At 39.8% G+C, this 16,559-nt stretch overlaps 1 protein-coding gene across 1 annotated transcript in view; it reads left to right on the top strand.

The window, feature by feature from the left end:
- Pappa2 (pappalysin 2) overlaps positions 1-16,559 on the top strand; it is a 240,885-nt gene that overhangs the window by 62,534 nt on the left and 161,792 nt on the right. The window lies entirely within an intron of this gene.

A 16,559-nucleotide genomic window follows, 5' to 3' on the forward strand; every position in this document is an offset into this window, starting at 1 on the left:
TTTGCATCTTTGAACTCATTCTCTACATTTTTTCTCAAGGGTGGTCTCTCTAAATAGAAATCTCAATTCTGTTTTATGGTCATCGGTGCTTTGCCTGCATGTACGCCTGTGCAAGGGTGTTAGAGCCTCAGAGGTGGAGTTACAGAGAGGTGTGAGCTGCCATGTGGGTGCTGGGAATTGAATCCAGGACCTCTGGAAGAGCAGCCAGTGCTCTTAACCACTGAGCCAGCTCTCCAGCCCCCTGAAGCAATAAACATTGTAACATGACATGCAAGACCTCCAGGACCTGAGGGCTGTCAGTCATTTTAACATCACCCTTTCCAGTTCCCCACAACTCCTATCAGCTAATTCCTCTCCATCCCAGGTTTTCAGACAATGGCTACCTGTTCTTCCCTTGGCACTTCCTACTATAAGACACCTATTTTCATTTGCTAGGTCAATCCCATGCAAGCATCGCTAATCCCCCAAACCCTATTTAGATGTTCCAGATCTTGGCATCCTACAGCATTTGTTATTTTTCCTAGTGGAGCGCTGCTAAACCCTCTTTCTTATTGGCTCTGTTGTCAGGGCCCAAGTTCTATGAAGGCAGACGTGCTGGCTGGGCTTGTTCAGCATTGAATCTCAGCTAGTGAGCATAACGCCTCATACACCATAGTTCAACAAATTCTTTCTGAATTAAGTGTGCTGCTTAATTTATAAAGTTAATGTATAAATTGGTTTTGGTTATTGGTTTTCTTAAAGAGCTCATTTGTTTCTGCTGTTTCAGTAAAAATGGAAGTTGAGAGTTTAATTTGACATGCTTGTATTTTAAAAAACATCTGACTTCCAGGAAGTGTATATGTGTCTGTGCGTAAGGGTGTGTGTGACGTACTTATAGAATAGTAGTTTACTAGAAAATAGGAATTGAAGAAACACTTTTCAGATGCTCTACAAAGAGGAATGAGCTTCAGGAAGAGAACAAAACGACACCATAACAAGTGACTGCATGCGTTTTCATCATTAGCTGGAATGCATTGTCCATGCTCCAGGTACCCACAAGGACTGCTTTTCCTGGGGGGAGCTTCATAGTTTTAAATCCAATGTGAGGTCTGTGCAATTATACTGCCCATTCCTGCCTAGACTCAAAAGTTGATCAGTGTAGAGTGTTCTCGCCCTTAGTCACCATAGAAACAGTTGTCAAAGACAGAAATGGGAGGTGGCTTTGCATGTACTTATCATTCGCTGTCTACCAGAGAGAGCAAATCCTGCTCTAAACGTTCAAACCTTTTGAAATTTGGCTGAATGCTGTGATTTTGAAGATATTTTATAGTGGACAATATCTGTGTGCTGGGGAGTGGGAGAAAGGATGAAGGATTCTCCATTTTTCATTTGAAGGTCATCTGCAGCATTGGTGCCATCAACTAGTACTTACACACCATTGGCCACTATTGAAAATAATTTTCTCTATTATTTCATTGAGAAAGGCAGGATGTTTGCCTTCTGAGAGCTCTGTCTAGGTAATAAAAAAATGCACACACATACAGCACATAAATGCACCAATATATATGTACATATACATGCATACACCAGTATACACACACACCCCATATACACAAATATACAATATTTTATTTATTTTTATTGCCTCATTTTGTTTGTTTTAGAGAAACTTTCAGAAAACTGCGCAACATCAAACAAAGAAAATACACAAGTGTGCAAAAAGTATTACTTCAAGTCTTCATTTCTATTTTATTTTCTTCTAGAAATATATTATGTACATTAGCATGCATGAGCACTTTTATTTAAATTGTGCAAATAATCTGTTTGTACTGCTAAACAAAATGCCCAGGACTGGGTAATTTACCAAAAGACGATAGAAAAAATTATTTTTCTCAGCTCTGGTATCTTGGAAGTTCACTTCCAAACACTGATATTATATTTCTTTTCCAATGAGGGGTTTTTAAGCTCCTAACATAGCACCTAGTTGCTTTATTCTCTGGGGGGAAAGGAAACTGCCTTCTTATAGGGTTGTCCCAATATTTGGTACAAGTGGTTATAAATCTATAATTATCCACATTTTCCTTCATTTTTATGCAGAGCTCATGAGACATTTATCAAATGCTGTCTTAGTCAAGGTTCTATAGCTGTGGCAAAACATGGTGACAAGAGTCAGGCAGTGGTGGCACACAAATTTAACCCCAGTTCTCAGGAGAAAAAGGCAAGTGGATCTCTGCGAGTTTGTGGCCAGCCTGGTCTACAGAGCACGTTCCAAAATAGTCAGAGTTTTGACACAGAGAAACTCTGTCTCTAAAAACCAACCAACCAACCAACCAACCAACCAACCAAAAACAAAACAAAACAAAACAAAACAAAACAAAGCAAAGCAAAGCAAAGCAAAGCAAAACAAAGCAAAACAAGAACAAAACCCATGGTGACGAAAAGCAACTTGGGACAGAAAATACTGATTTGCTTACACTTGTTTCCATACCATAGTCCTGGAAGTCATGGCAGGAACCCGGAGGCAGGAGTTGAAGCAGAAGCCAAGCTGGAGCGCTGTATAATGGCTTACCTCTCATGGTTGCTCAGCCTGCTTTCTTACAGCACTCAAGACCACCAGTCCAGTGGCGGCACTACCCACTGTGAGCTAGGCCCTCACCAATCAATATTCAATTAAGAAAATGTAGCATAGGCTTTCCCATAGGGCAATGTGGTGGCGGGATTTTCTCAGTTGAGATTCCTGCCACTAATTTATATTGGATTAACCAGCACAATGCCCTCATGGTTTAAGATCTAATAACTCCCAAAGAATTTGCTTGCTTTAGAAGATCTAACTTAATAATCAAAACAAACAAAGAAGTGAAAGAAACATGCAGATTGTTTTCCTGGCCAGCACAGGTATGTTCATCCCAGGAATCACTTTTCTCTTATGTAAGAAAACATACATATTTATCAATATTATGAAAACCTTTCTCAAAACTGACATTTTCTTCTCTGAATAGTAGTATTCAAGTCTTTCCTTTTCTGGCTACAGGAAGTGAAAACATTTTGCCGTCTTCTTCTCCATCAGCAATAAAGAGTAGTGGTGATTCCATAGTCATCAAAGTAGGTCTTTTTGAATTTGGGGAAATACTTTTTCATGGTTCTGGAAACTAACTCATTGAAATGTATCTTGAACTATTTCTTCAACTAACTAGAATTTCTAGTTTTCTTTAGTCATGTGACCATAGGACCTGAATATGTCTCCTTTGACCTTTCTACCTTGAGAGCAAATTAGCTGAAATATAATCTCTGAGTTAGTCAAGATTATAGAAATCAAAAACCACTGTAAGCATTGCAGCAACAGCAACAACAAGAAGGAATTAAATGCAAAAATTGTGTCACTTAAGACATTTTTGAGAAGCACGTGGTGCTGGAGTTCAGGTTGGGCATCAGGAATATGATCCATGGGAGCTGGTGTATGCTTAGGGCTGCAGCTCAGGACACAGATAAGGAGGGCACCCTGCATGCCTGTTAGTACTTGTTTCAAGGACACACTCTCCAGCGGCTGTGGAAAACTCAGAAAGATACTCTTGGCATCAACACGTCATGCTATGTCTACTAGATCCAGGCAGTAAAGTGTGTTTTAAAACTCGCACCTCAGGTACTACACTGTTGGTAGAGATGACAGAATACTATTGTCCTGAATATTTGCAGATAAAGAAATTAAGACAAGGCCTTCAACTCCCGCCTTTTTTCTAGCTCGAACAACGGTCATGGTGATTGGTAGAATCTGCACCCCTTTGATATACCTACATAAAAGCAAATCAGACAAGTACAAAATTTACCACTTATGATCTACAGGACAGTAGGACACACTAGAAGGTATAAACAGAAACTGTACTTTTGTTTCCCAGCCACTCACACACACACAAATCTATATTAATTACAACACTGGCCAACGGCTCAGGCATATTCCTAGATAGGTCTTTTTTTTTTTTTTGAGACAGGGTTTCTCTGTAGCTTTGGAGCTTGTCCTGGAATTAGCTCTTGTAGACCAGGCTGACCTCAAAATCACAGAGATCTGCCTGTTTCTGCCTCCCAAGTGCTGGGATTAAAGGCATGTGCCACCACCACCTGGCAAGCTATTATATTCTAAATTAACCCATTTCTATTAATCTGTGACTTACTGGTAAGGTTCTGGTATTTTTCTCCTTTAACAGCTACATGGCATCAGCCCGACTCTGCCTCTTTTCTCCGTGCATTCAGTTTAGTTTTCCTACCTGCCCTGCCATAGACTAAAACAACTTCTTTACTACCCAATGGTAGTAAAACATATTCACAGCATACAAAGTGGAAACTCATATCAAGAAGGAGATTGAGGAGACAAGCGCAAGCTAATTCATAACATGTACCACCCTCTACCATACTTTACCGACATCCCACTCTCCAAGCAAGGTTTACTTCATCCTCCATTCCTGGATGTAATTGTGTGTGCATGCTTATGATGGTGCCAAATACTGTGCATTATAGTGATTTGTTTACATGATTGTCATAATATATTAAGCTTCTTGAAAGTACAATATATAGTTCACATATCATATCATAATGTATTATATATATCATCATCAGGACCTGACACAGTGAGTGACTCACAGATAATAATAAAAAATTAAGATTATAAGAGAGCATGCTTTATAGTAAGAGATATTTGCAAATGTGTAGTTTTGGGGTAATATTAAATTTCCATAAGCCTTATCTTAATATATTTCTTATCTGTAAAGTGAAATGATTGTGCTAACCTCATAAAGTCACTGTGAGATTTACATGGGAAATTATGTAGAGAGTATATTACATATACTTGGGACAAAATTAATTATGATTACTGTTAGTTAAAAGCAAATAAATGGACGTCAGATTAATGGATTGTTGAATATAATTTAATAATTATTTACACTGATAACAAAGTATACTTTTAAGAGTTCAGGATTTTTGTGTTTTTGCTTTCTCATTATATTTTTGCATTTTGATTAATATTCTAAGAAATAAAAATTTTAAAATTTATCATGCTACATTTTTTCATGTTTGTACTAGTTGCTGGCTTTATTTTTTTGACCTTATTTTTTATGAACTCTTTCTTTCCAAAGTCTACATGTATTCTTATTAAATTTAGTCCAGGAGTTTCCTTCTAACACTTTTTCTCTTTTGATATTTTAATCTACTTTCTAGTTTTGTTAGGATGATCTAAGACTAAATTGATTCTTAAGATTTACCCTTCCACTTACATAGCGCTACTTTCTCCTGGAGAGTTCTCGGCTCTGAAGTCATACCTTATCTTCGGAAATGTACTAGAAATCCAGTCTATTGTTACCAGTCTTGGCTACTGAAAACATTGTCAGTTTCTTCCATCAGAGAATTGCAATCGTCCCGTGTTACCAGGTCTTTTTATTTAGCGCGAAAAACAGACAATCAAGTTATTATACCACTTGATGGTTTCTTAAATTTTAAAGTATTTTTATTATTCATTTGAGAATTTCATGCAAGTATGCAATTATTTATTTGTTTACTTTTATTTTATATATTACAACCTGACAGAAGTTTCTCCTTCTTCCTATCCTCCCAGCCCCCCCCCCCCACAAACCACCTCCTTTCTCCCCAAAATCTACTCTTCTTTCCTTTTCCTTCAGAAAGGGGCCGGCCTTTCAGGCATATCAATCAAAACATGGCATATCAAGTTGCAAGTATATTTTGATCATATACACACCCCATTCTTCCCCCATACCTCTCAACCTCCTAACCTGTAACTCTATGTTCTTTTTCTTTTTCTTTTTTTTCTTTATAACATGCTTGGTCCAAATTGTGCTGCTTATGTAGGCATGGGTATGGGGTCATTCACTGGAGCATGGAGACCTACCAGGGAAGGCATTTCTTTTTCTTTTTTTTTTTTTTTAGTAATTTTATTAAATTATAAAAAGTTTCCATTTACGCCCCTCCTTCCAACGCCCTCCCACTCCCCCCCTCCCTCTCCTCCTCCCTCTTTGTCCCCAAGGGAAGTCAGGGTCTCCTGCCCTGTGGGAAGTCCAAGTTCCTCCCCCCTCACTCCAGGTCCAGGAAGGTGAGCATCCAAACAGACTGGATCCCAAAAATCCAGTATATGCAGAGGAAACCAGTCCCAGTGTCATTGTCAATGGCTTCTCGGAAAGACTGCAGGCCAGCCACATTCAGAAAATCCGGCCACATTCAGAGAATCTGGTTGGATCACATGCTCGTTCAGTCACGGTCCATCTGGCCTTGGTAAACTCTCATTAGATCCGACCCCTTGTATCAGTGGGTGATAGTATCCCTCGCAGTCCTTCGTCATTTTCTTCCTCCTTTTGCTCCTCGTTTGGATCTTGGGGGGTACAGTTCGGTGCTCCAACGCGGGCCTCCATCTGTATCGTCATCCAACGCCAGATGAGGGATCTATGGTGATAAGCAAAATATTCATCAGTATGGTCACGGGCCAAGGCCGGTTCAGGCACCCCCTCCTCTGTCCAAAGAACAATCTGGGGATCTCTCCTTGGACCTGGGATCCCATATATAATCAAGTTTCCTGTAAACTCTAATATGACTCCCTTAGTTGAAATATATTCTTCCCTGATCCCACATTCATCCTTCCTCCCTTCCCCCCATCCCGGTCAACCGAGCTTTCTCCATTCCTCCCCTACTCCCTTCTCTCTAACCCTCTCCCCTTCCATCAACCCTCCCACCCCCCCCCCCATGCACCCAAGGTTACCTGGGACTCTTGATTATTTCCTACCTCCTGGCGGATAGGTAAATAATCTTCATCAGGTTCGTCTTCTTATTTAGCTTCTCTAGGATCACGAATAATAGGCTCAAAGACCTTTAATTATGGTTAGAATCCACTTATGAGTGAATACATACCTTGTTCCTCTTTTTGGGTCTGGCTTACCTCACTCAGTAAAGCGTTTTCTATGTCCATCCATTTGCATGCAAAATTCAAGATGTCATTATTTTTTACCGCTGAGTAAAACTCTAATGTGTATATGTTCCACACCTTTTTTAACCATTCTTCTATTGAGGGACACCTAGGCTGTTTCCAGGTTCTGGCTATTACAAATAGTGCTGCTATGAACATAGTTGAACAAACGCTTTTGTAGTATGTTTGGGCATCTCTAGGGTATATTCCCAAGAGAGGAATTGCTGGGTCCTGAGGGAGGTTGACTCCCAGTTTCCTGAGAAACCGCCACACTGATTTCCAAAGTGGCTGCACAAGTTTGCATTCCCACCAACAATGGATGAGTGTTCCCCTCATTCCACATCCCCTCCAGCATAGGTTATCATTGGTGTTTTTAACTTTAGCTATTCTGACAGGTGTAAGATGGTATCTCAAAGTGGTTTTGATTTGCATTCAGGGAAGGCATTTCTAAAGAAACCCAGCTAAGGCAGATTTTATCTACGAGCTCACTGTCAAGTGTGAAAATGCAGATTGTCTGTGGATGCCCCTTGTATGTGCATAGGTACAGACTGTCTCTATGAAGTCATTAGCATATTCACAGGGACAGACTATCTCTAAATGATTATTGCTATGTACCTACGCATCAGTGAGGTGATTCACATGCACACAGGAACAGACTGTCTCTATGAGATTACTCCAGTGTTAATAAACGTAGACTCTCTTTGTGCGGTCACTTACATGTGTATAGATACAGTCTGTCTCTATGTGTCAGGGTCTCATTTGCATATGGGTATGGACTGCTGTTTCTTTGCAGTTCCTGTGTGTATAAATCTGAAGACTTTATAGACATTAACATGTATACTGGCACAGACTGTCTCTATGTAGTCATTCATGCATGCACAGGTTCTAATTGTCTCTAATGTCATTCGGATGTCCACAGAAAAAAATAGCCTATTTCTACATAGTCATTTTCATGTTCACAAGTGCAGAGTGTCTCAATGAGGTCGTTCATGTGTGCACAAGTGTACATATTCTAGGAGTGGGTAGTAAGTGAATGGCAGTCTCTCACATGTGCACAGAACCAGAATCCTTCATGATGTTTCTCGTGTGTTGTATTAGTTACCTTTGTCTTTGCCGTGATCAAATGTCCAACAAGAACCAAGTTAAGAGAGAGCTTACTTTATTTATGGTTCCAGCAGGAAGACATGGTGGAAGGAACAAGAGCCTGACAGTCATAATGCATTGGTAATCTGGAAGCAGAGAGTGAGCAAGAAGCAGGGTTGAGCTATACACTTGAATTCCTGTCCCCAGTCCTCTAATTCTTACAAGACTCCACCTCCTAAAGGTTCCACAATTTCCCCAACAGCGCTTCACTCACACACGTGCCCCTATGGGAGCGTTTCACATCCAAGCCACATCATTTGTGCATAGATGTAGAGATATCTCTATTTGGTTACTGTGGGTGTGAAAATTCAGACTGTCTCTGCATGGCAATCTTGCACATGTGATCAGATACAGACTATCTATGTAGTCATTCCTGTTTGCACAGGTACACACTACCTGTGTGGTCACTTGAGCGTGTATGAGTTCAGATTGTCTTCCAAGGAGAGCAAATCGTTTGTGTTGATCTTTGCGGGGTTTGTCTTACAAACGCAGGGTGTGTAGTTTATGGTCTGGGCAGTGAGTATTACAACTAACGGTGACTTCCACCTCTAGGGACTGTCAAAGGATGTCAGTAACTGCCCTGGTATGTTTAAGCACTTGCCAGTGCTTACCCATTTTATGGGAGTTACTAAGACTCACTTGGATCTGTGGGTCAAAGCTTTCCACTGTGTGGAACGTGTCGTTCTGACTCCGGGTTTTTCACTTCTAGTTAGAGGTGTTCTTCATGGATTCAGATGGCAGTTCCATAACTCTTGCCACAGCTTCTCAGGCTGAGACCTGCAGGAAAGAATCTTCTCCTCTGGAGTTTCCTTGAAGCTGGCTGGGCAGTAATGTTTTAAAAATGGTTTGTTAGCCTGTTGATGTTGGATACTGAGGGAAGAAGAGCCTTTCCTAGTACCTATATAGCAAGTGAACTAAGATTCTTTTCTTGTGGAATGACAAATTCTACCAGGGATCCACCCTATACTGGTCACTGGTTTTGTGTGTGTGTGTGTGTGTGTGTGTGTGTCTATCTGTCTGTCTGTCTATTTTCTTTTTTGCTTTACCTTTGGTCTCTGCCTGCCCCATACCAGCACATGACACACTGCTTTCATTCACACTTGGACGTGTGCTTTTCACTCTATTAATTATTTGCTATTGAAAGTAGGGTAAGAATTTTAAGTCACTCTTAAGCCAGATTACCCATGTCTTTTATGTGTAACCAAAAATACAACTTTCTGGCAAATCCACACAGAGAGAAAAACTGTTATTAGATTTGCTAGATGTTCCACTAGTTCAGACGCATTTATTTCTTCTGCGCTATTAAAGGGTTACTTTCCACATTGATAGGCTGCTTCCAAGATGTCTGTGGATAAACTAAGGCTAGATGCGCACTTGCTAGAGGGATGCATTGCTCTGAACTTGGGAGGAAATATATGAGCAGCTAAGCAGATAATGTGGGAATCATCTTGACATTGGTGGTGCCTAAAAGCTTAAGAGTGTAGAGTTTCTAAGGATAACAGGGAGAGTGAATAAAGTATGGACAGAATAATTGGGAAGGGTTAGAAGCAGGCAGAGGAACCCACCATGGAGACAGAAAGGAGGTTGGTCAGAAAATAGGAGGAGGTAGAAGAAAATACTTGGCTATCAAGTAAAGGGAGTAGAGGACTTAAAGCAGAAGCAGTGATACAAAATGCAACAATGAGTTCCAATACCACAGTGGCTGGATTTATTTTCAGTGTTGTGGGGAGGAAATAAAGATGCCATTGACAACTCTAAATAAAGCAATCTGATAATGTGATATAGATGAGAGCCAGTTATAATTGGATTATGGGGTACATGGGTGAACAGAAGATGAATAAATACTTTTCTTAGGAAATTTGAATTTGGAAAGGAAGAAGGCAAAAGAAAGGGTGTTAGTTACAGTTGTTGGAGGAAGAGGCTACTTGTTGATTCCTGGCTGCTTAGCCCCGAAATAAGCACACAGATTCTGTATTAATTAAATCACTGCTTGGCCCATTAGCTCTAGCTTCTTATTGGCTAACTCTTACATCTTGAATTTAACCCATTTCTAGTAATCTATGTATTGTCAATTGGCTGTGGCTTACCGGGGAAAGTTCCATCCTGCTCCAGTGGGGCTACATGGCTTCTCTCTGACTCTGCCTCCTTTCTCCCAGCATTCACTTTAGTTTTCCCCACCTATCTCTTTTCGTCTATAGCTTTGCTATAGACCCAAAGCTGTTCCTTTATTGACCAATGATATTCACAGCATACAGAGGGGAATCCCACATCATATAGTTTACTCAGAAAGCCTCATCCTGTGTGATCAAAGTGAGTCAACATCAGTGAGGCAGAAAATGAGTTTAAGTGTGGGTGTGGTGTACGTGGGTGTGAAGGAGTTCATGAGTGGCCTCCATCCTATTATCAAAGGAAGAGGTATGATCAACTACTAAGTCTAATGAATAAAAGATTGGCTATATTAGGACAAGGTAGAGTATTAAAGATTACAAATAATCCTACAGAGGGAACATTTATAAACAAATGAAAGTATGGAGATATGAATGATCTATATGAGGCTAACATTTTTTTTAAAAAGTTAATCTAAATAAAGGAGGTATTGGGAAAGAATAACCAAAGGAGAATGGAGTGTATACCACGAGGGGAGAGGAAGTCAAGAATTATACCTTGTTTTCTGTGGATGTTTCATATAAACGTTGACATTCCCTAACATGAAGAGGAGCTGAGATGAAGGGAAGACTGATCCAGATGCTGTCCCCACCCCCAGATTGTAGAGTAGCAGGAGATGGGGTCATGAACAAATGAGAAAAAGATGTGGTTGCCATGATGGGTACGTAAGAACAGAAGAAACTTGACAGGACAGAAAACTCACTGTAATTGTGCTCATGTGCTGGGGAAATGCTAGTTGATACTTCAAGGGCCTAAATGTCCCAGGAGAAGACTGAATGACAGGAAGGTTTAGACTTACCTACATCCCCAAATCCAAGATTTACACAAGTTCTTTCTCAAGAGGATTTGTCTGAGAGTCCTTGGGACATTTGTGTTTTATTCCCAGATGGAGACTTTCTTCTATACTGTGTACAGTCCTCCTCTTCCAGAGAGATTCACGTTGACTGTGGGAAGAGAGGCTGTGAGTCCCATAGTGAACAGTGGTCTACTGTATCTTCATATTTTGCTTCTTAATATGCCAGTTTCTCATAATGTATGCAGCCCAGGCAGGCCTCAAACTTGAGATTCTCCTGCTTCTGCTTCTCAAGTGCTGGGATTACTGGCTTGAACTACCTCACCTATGAGATGTCTTTATCTAGATCGTGGAGAATGTAGGTAAAGGTAGATTCTGACAGAAACTAAACAAGTAAATGTAGTTCATCTTTTTTTTTTAACACACAGTTCAGATTGATTTATGAACTTTTTGTATTTTCTTATAATTATGTACATCATTTTACCTTCCTTTAAATATTAAATTCATTTATCTCCTTAAAATATATTTAATTACAGTATAATTGTATAACTGTATAACTTTCCTACCCCCCTTTCCTCCTTCCTAGCACTCTAATTTATCCCCCCTTTCAAATTCATGGCCGCTTTATCTTTAATTTTTGATATATAAATAAATAAATATTTACATGTATATACTCCTAATATACATGTTCCTATAATATATATTTCTAAATATATAAATAAAATGTGTTCTGTACAATATTACTTGTAGGTAAATGATTTCAGGGCTGACTATTTGGTATCAGATAGCCAGTGTATGTATGGGATGTTCCCCGGAAAAGGCTATTTCTCTGGCTTTCAGCATTCTGTTGTTGCCTCTAGTTCTTTGTCTAGGCTTGGGGCCCCATGGAATTTCCTCCTTCCATGTTAGTCTATTGGTATCATCCTTATTTAGATTTTGTTGAAGCAGCCATGATGATGTCTCTACATGGCTGTTGTTTCTCTGACATTTCTAGACACAATCTCAAAACCATTTTCCTGTGCCTCTGTGTCTTATAATCTTTCAGCCTCCTCTTCTGCTATGATCCCCAAACCTTAAGTGCAGGGGTTGTGGGCTGGGTACCACATGATCACTTTTTCTCTGCATTTTGGTTATTTGTGGTTTTCTGTAATGGTCTCCATCTGTTGCAAAAAGAAGATTCTTTGATGAAGTGTGAGGCCTATATTTATCTGTGGGTGTAAAAAGAAATATTTAAAATGTAGCTAGAAATTATGCTGTTTTAGAAAAGTGGTTGTTGTAGGTTTTCCTCCAAGAACCCTGACCACTAGCCCCAGGGAGTTGTCTAGGTTTCTTATACCAGACAAGATTTTCCTCTTGTTGAGTGAGCCTTAAGTCCAATTGAAGAACTGTTGGTTACCACCAAGGTACTCATGCCACTATTGCACCCTTAGGGATATTGTGATTTGCTGGTCATTTTTGCAACTCATAAGCTTATCACTGGGTAAAACCATTGGTCTTCTCTTCTTCCTTTGATGTTTACATGGCACCTTCTAGTACTGTGAAGTTAGTCCTAGCAAAGTAGGCTTTTAGGTCACATTCAGCATGGATCATCTGGGTCCTGGGTTGGAAGTAAATGACCTTGTATCTTCAACCTCTGGGAGGCAACCAAAGACAACAGCAATAGTTGATAATGTTGTAGGAGCCTCTTGAATAACCCTGACCACAAATATCATCTATCTCTTAGCAAATCATTTCTGTAGTAAAAAGTTCAGCTTTGAATTTATGAACTACATCCAGTGATGTATCCTTAAATCTGAGCCAAGTTCTGAGCACATTAGTTAGTCCAGAAGCTAAGACATTTATCTTTGTTAGTTCTGAGTAACTTTTAAATTGTTGTGTATGCTATAGAAATCAAGCCATCATACATAGAAAACAGGCACACTGACTTCCACAGTTTGACTCTCTTTGATTTAGATATAGATTAGGACAACAGTCTTTCTCAGCAAAGTAAGTGTGTTTCTCTTATCAGTTCAATTAGGGGCTGTTTCCAACTGTTTCTAGATTTTTAAAAATTTATTAACCTTTAGACTTACTGACCTCTATCTATATTTCTGTGGCGTGCGGGAATCTGAGTAACCACACCCCACTTGCCGTTAGCATGACATCAGCATTCTCATCTGGAAGAGTAATTTATGACTGGGAAAGAATTAGGCAAGAAAGAAAGGGAGATGAGAACAACCAACCCCTGATGCTGTTGCTGGAGGGGAAAGAGGCCTTTTGGAGGATGCTCAGGAGTAATGAATAGAACTGTTGGGTTGTGCTAGGACAGATGGGTAGTGGCCAGGACTGGCAAATGAAAGACAGAGAAGCCAGTAACACACAGATAGCTCAAGGAATTCATGCCAGGAACAAGGGAATTTAGGCAAAGTGAATAAGAAAAGAAAGAGCTAATTGTTCAAGTATCATGTCTCAGTTTTGATGGGAAACCCAAAAGGGGCTCAGAGCAAGAGCTTATCCTGGGTACCCTGTTCTTTTCGTAGGTTGTCTTTAATCCTACCCTTCCCACTCCTTCTCTAGTTTCTTCTCTTCTTCCACAACCCCCACTTACTGAAATATTTCCACATGAAAGGTTTATATGATGTCATCATCACCTCAACCATCAGTAAAAACATAATGCAATTATTTTAATAAACAAGAAAAACAAAGGAAATATGACTAAGTCCAGGGAAAACCAGGCAAGAGCCCAAAACATTGTGTCTCCAGGAAAGCAGCTAAAGGAATATCCCTCTGATCACATCCAACACCACCTCATGGAGCCTGGATGATGTCTTGTAGCTGAAAACTATTTTTCCAAGATATTGCAAGGGAGTGAAAGCACTATTAAAAAAAACCCATTCTCCAAAGCATCTTAAGGTCTACAGCAAGACCTTTTTTTTTATTTCTTTGCTTTCATTCCTTGCTTTAGTTCTGTTCCAAGAAATACAAAAAATTATCTATTGGGATTTCCATTTTCTGAGTGTTTCTTGCCAGCACATTCTACACATGGGTTAAATAAATGGTGTGAGGAGCATGGCTGAGAAGCATTACAAACAATAGAAGAAGGGACATGCTGTCCTAATGTGAGTTGGGAGTTTCTAATGCCTATGGGCTTGTCTAGTAGAACAGCAGCCATGAAACATAATCCTAAAGAAAATTCAAAACCTGTGTCTGCCTGACTTTAGCTGTGAAAAGTTGGCTTTAGTTCTTTCTCTTTGGGGGATGGCACAACATGACCACTGTAGGAAGTCCACATTAAGTTTAAGGACTACTGAGTTCTGGCTTAGTTTCTCCTCTTTAAATTACATAATTACAACATGCTCATTTTGTATAATGTTGCTGTATGTATGTTTTCAGGTCTGACCATTTGGTATTATGTTGGTGTGCTCTTCCCCAGGGAAGACTATTTCTCTTGCTCTCAGCCATCCTAATTTGCTTGTTTTTGCCTACCCTATCCCTCATCCCTGACCCCTGTACATGTTGACATGCCCATTCTTGTCATCCTTGTTCCAGTCATGTTTAATCAGTCATATTGATAAGTCTTTATGTGTGTAACTTCTCTGACATTCCTAGGAGACACACTATCACAATAACTCCTTTGCCTCTGCCTCTTAAAGTCTTTCCATTCCTCTCTTCTGTAATGTCCCTTGATCTCTAAATGCAGGAGTTGTGATGTACATGCATGCCCTAGAACTGGCCCACGCCACACATTAATCCCTGCCTTGTGATCACCTGTGGTTTGGGGAATGGCCTCCATTCACTGTAACGAGGAGCTGCTTTGACAAAAATGGTAGCTACACTTATCTATGGGCATAAGGATAAGATTTAGGATGCCATAAGGAGTTTTGATGAGCTAGAACATGGTGGTAGTAGATTCTTTTCTAAGATCTATGAACTTACCAGCCCCAGGGAAGCTCGCTAAATTTCTAGTACCAAGGATAATTTCCCTCTGGAAGTCCAATTAGACAGCTGTTGATTGCCAATGATATTTAAGTGGCTCTTCTTCTGCCATTTTGTATATCTTGCCAGGCTGGTAGTGGCTGCAATGTTGTAGCTTGGTAGGGCTATTTAATTCAGTGACTCTCAACTTGTGTGTCATGTTCCCATGGGGGTTGAATGAGCCTTTCACAGGGATCACTCAAGACCATCAGAAAGCATAGATATTACATTACAATTAATAACAGTAACAAAATTGCGGTTATGAAGTAGCAACAAAAATAATTTTATGGTTGGGGATCACCACAATATGAACTGTATTAAATTGTCACAGCATTAGGAAGGTCAAGAACCATTGGTTTAATTGCTTTATTTCCTTGGCAGCTTGCATAGTATTCTGGAACCATGGAAGTTAGATCAGAAGGAAGAGGCTTTCAGTACAGATTCAACTTGACTCTTCCAAGTTGTATATCATAGGTGAAGTTCCCTTCATGAATAGGTAACTACATTCTACCCCTGAGTAACAACTAAGGGCTACATCAATAATCTATGATGTCTGGGGAGTCAAGTTTTAACAGACCTTCAATTTGGTGTGCAAGTATATATATAATATTGTTTAGTGATTTGAAGGCAGTGTTTTAGTTAGGGTTTTTATTGCTGTGATGAAACACCATTACCAAAAGCAACTTGGGGAGGAAAGGATTTAGTTTGCTCACACTTTCGTATCACAACTCATCGTCACATGCAGCAGGGCAGGAACTCAAAGCAGGAACCTGGAGGCAGGAGCTGATGCAGAAGCCATGGAGGAGTGCTGCTTATTAGCTTGCTCCTCATGATTCACTCAGCCCACTTATAGAACTCAGAACTGTGAGCCCAGAGGTTGCACCACCCACAGTGGCCTGGCACCATTCCCTTCTATTACTAATTAAAAAAATACTCTACAGTCTTGCCTACAGTTGGATCTTACAGAGTCATTTTATAGACTTTCTTTATAGAGGTTCTTTCCAGTATTTTTTTTTGTCAGATTGACATAAAAATGTCTAGGATGGGCATCAGTCAGATAACCCATATTATCATAAAGATATAGGAGTAGAGAGGGGGATTTTCTATGGATTAAGGGACACAAAAGAGAAATTAATACACACTATCATTTACAGGATCTTTACTATGTCTTCTATCCTCAAAACTCCTTTAACTTTTACTTCTTTTATTAAAATTGTTAATTGATTTTTATTGAGCTCTACGTTTAAACTTGTTTCCTAGCTACCTTTTCACCTTCTCTTTTAAAAATTTGTGGTTGTGATAGATATATGATGAAACATACATAACTGAACTTCCTGCCATCATGAGGACCAGGCAGCCTGGAGACACCTATGAAAAGCTCAGAGGTTCAAAGATTTCTTCACCATTCAGGGCATAACTCTCAAAGCAAAGAACTATCTGCATCAGTGGCTTTATCTTGAAGAAATAGTTCCAGTGAAATTGAAGAAACGAGAATAACATCAACATAGAGGCTTAATGCAAATAGTGTATGTTTTCAAAGCAGTAGGATGTTACTTAATGGCAAAGGTA

The sequence above is a fragment of the Myodes glareolus genome, chromosome 5, assembly GCF_982192425.1.
Source record: "Myodes glareolus chromosome 5, mMyoGla1.1, whole genome shotgun sequence".
Taxonomy (NCBI): domain Eukaryota; kingdom Metazoa; phylum Chordata; class Mammalia; order Rodentia; family Cricetidae; genus Myodes; species Myodes glareolus.